Source organism: Meriones unguiculatus, chromosome 4 (assembly GCF_030254825.1).
Source record: "Meriones unguiculatus strain TT.TT164.6M chromosome 4, Bangor_MerUng_6.1, whole genome shotgun sequence".
NCBI lineage: Eukaryota > Metazoa > Chordata > Mammalia > Rodentia > Muridae > Meriones > Meriones unguiculatus.
In genome coordinates, this window is record NC_083352.1 from 35,786,007 (window position 1) to 35,788,955 (window position 2,949).

At 38.5% G+C, this 2,949-nt stretch overlaps 1 pseudogene; it reads right to left on the reverse strand.

Annotated features, from left to right (window-relative positions):
* Positions 1-1,040: 1,040 nt before the first annotated feature.
* On the reverse strand, positions 1,041-1,378 carry LOC110556248 (large ribosomal subunit protein P2-like; annotated as a pseudogene).
* Between the last annotated feature and the right edge of the window lie 1,571 nt (positions 1,379-2,949).

Below are 2,949 nucleotides of genomic sequence, written 5' to 3' on the forward strand. Positions count from 1 at the left end.
ACAATTAAAGCAATATGTTTCCATGTATGTCTTGAAAGAGATATTGTGATAGAAACCCAAAAAGTTAAATGCTCATAGTAGATATAAGTAGATACAAGAAATGCATACTTGTAGAGATATCTATTTCAGGTTTGGAGGCTAAACAACTTTATTTTTAAAAATTAGAATACACTGTTAAAATGGAAAATGAAAACAAAGGATTATATATATATATATATATATATATATATATATATATTGCAAATACAGTGGGAAAATATGTTACCTCAATGTTCTCTCTTTATGAATATCCATTGCTGTCCTTAGTCACTGCAGAGCTACAGACAAGTGCTTTAATAAAGGCTTTGCTGGTTAGAAAATAAGTGCTGTGTTATTAAGGAAATGTATCATTCTGAAAAGCAGCTAATGAATGTTTAAATATCATAAAATGGAAATAAGTATCTGACATAGACGTTAATGACATATGTAAATGAAAGGATATACAGCAATCTGATAAAAGCCTTGATTTTGAACATGTACACAGGACAACAGAAGTACCTAGTCATAATCTTCTGAAAAAGACAGCCTTTATAATTAAAAAAAAAAATTAGAAGGAAATCGAAATTGCAAATCACAAATTGAAAGAAATTGCACAAAATCACAAATGCAATTTCGGTACTACCGCATTTAAGACTTCAAAACTAAATCTCTGCAAAACACAATGTTGCCTAAAACAACAGATTTAAAGTATCCACCATTTCCTATGCAAGACAAGCTGATCCCACGGAAAAGCACGGTTGAAAATCAGACTAAATGGAAGATACTATGATAACACACTATTTACAATGAACCCCTCTGTGAAATTATTGGTTATACTAGTATATGGAAGCAGAAGCATTGGGTAAGAATTTAAAAGTCAATACAAGAATCTGTATTCCTCAGTGGTTAAGTTATCAGGAGTACAACATTCTTGTGTGCCACTGCAGGGTAGATTGGCAAGAAGATGCCTTGGGAGATAATGTGTTACTTCTTCCCCCTCCCCCAAGATACATAGATATGCTTTATTTGCAGGGGAGCAGGAATTTAATCAAGCGAATTCCCATGCTGTCGTCAGACTGTTCCGGCTCCTTCTCCTCTTATCTTCTCCTCTGCTACAACAGGGGCAGAAACAGCAGCAGGAGCTGCGGAGCTAGGAGCAGCAGAAACAACCACAGCCCCACCAGCGGGCACGGTGGCAAGCCTGCCAATGCCCTGAGCAATGGCATCCTCAATGTCTTTTCCATTCAGCTCACTGATGACCTTGTTGAGCCGGTCATCGTCCTCTTCGATGGCCACGCTGTTTACTATCTTCTTGATGTCTGGCACTGGGAGAGGAGTTGGCCCCGAGGGCGCCAGCAGGTTAAGAGGCAACAGCGAAGAGGCCTCAGGCATGGGACCACAGGGGCGGCGGACAGAGAAAAGCATAATGTGCTACTTTTAACCCTAGAGTCCTGATTTCTATCTTCAGAATCTACATGGCACAAAGAGAGAACTGATTCCTCCAAGTTGCCCGTACGTGTGTGCACATGCAAAATAAGTAAATGCAAAAAAACTTTATTTACTTGTGTGTGTGTGTGTGTGTGTGTGTGTGTGTGTGTCTGTGAGTGTTTGAATGTATGCCATGGGTTTTCATTGGCCAGTCTGGAAGAGTAGAAAGCATTCTTAACTAGTGCCAACCTAACTTTTCTCAACTCTCCATTCAGTCTCGAAAGAAAAAGAAAAGAGTAAACAATGTCACATAGCCTTGGATTCTTCCACTGTTACCTGAAGACTTGATTCTGCCTAAAGGAAGACAGAAGCAAGACTTTTGTACACTAACAGTCATGTGGTCTAAAGAAGAGGCTTTCCTGATGGTAGAACCACAGAGCAAACAAACAGCATTTGCTAATTGAAGTTTTTATTTTTGCAGTATTTGCACGATAATGCCCTTGGAGTGTTCTCATGGAGGCTCGTATTTTGTACATTTTCCTCACCTTCATCTTTTCTTGAACACAAACTGTTTGAAGAGATTTTCAAAGCTTATTTTGACTCTTTGTTCGCTTGCTTGCTTGTTGCTTGTTCGGTCATTTTAAGACCCAGTCTCACTCAGGGTGTCAGACTCACCTAGAATTCTCTCTGTAGCTAAGTGTGGCCTTGAGTTCTCTGGAGTCCCTCTTCCTCAGCTTTGTATGAACCACCATAATCAACTCATTTTTCTTTCTTTCTTTCTTTCTTTCTTTCTTTCTTTCTTTCTTTCTTTCTTTCTTTCTTTCTTTCTTTCTTTCTCTTTCTTTCTTTCTTTCTTTCTTTCTTTCTTTCTTTCTTTCTTTCTTGAGTTTTCAAGACAGGGCCTCTCTTGTAGCCCTGGCTGTCCTGAAACTCTCTCTACATATCAGGCTGGCCTTGATCTCAGAAATCCACATGCCCCTGCATTCCAGGTGCCAAGACTAAAGGTGTGCGCTACCACCTAGCACAATTTTCCAACTTACTGTCTTAAGATAGTCTCACTCACTAAGACATTTCTCTAACTAAGTGAGGTAAAAACAATCTGTGAACTATCTGATTGGGGTGAGCATTAAGAGCAAAACTTTTAAATACTCATGAAAATACCATTGGTAGGAAAAAACTTTAAATATTACACTTTCCCCCACACCATTATACTAGCTGCTGAACAAGTCCTAGTTTGAGCAGAAGGAACAAGACATAACGAAGGGAACACTTAGAACTGGAAAGGCAAGTTACGACCTTGTACTAAGAGAAAAATTAATTATGTCTCTCTTAATAAAATAATAAATGAAAATGGAAGTCTACAAAAGAGCTATAAAATTTTGATACTTGAATAAGGTACTTTAACTCCCAGATGAGGAACCAGTGACAAGTCCCATAAAATCATGGATGACCCAATAAAAGTTGGAGATGAGCTAGTTTCACATGAGAATGAGGGAAGATCAG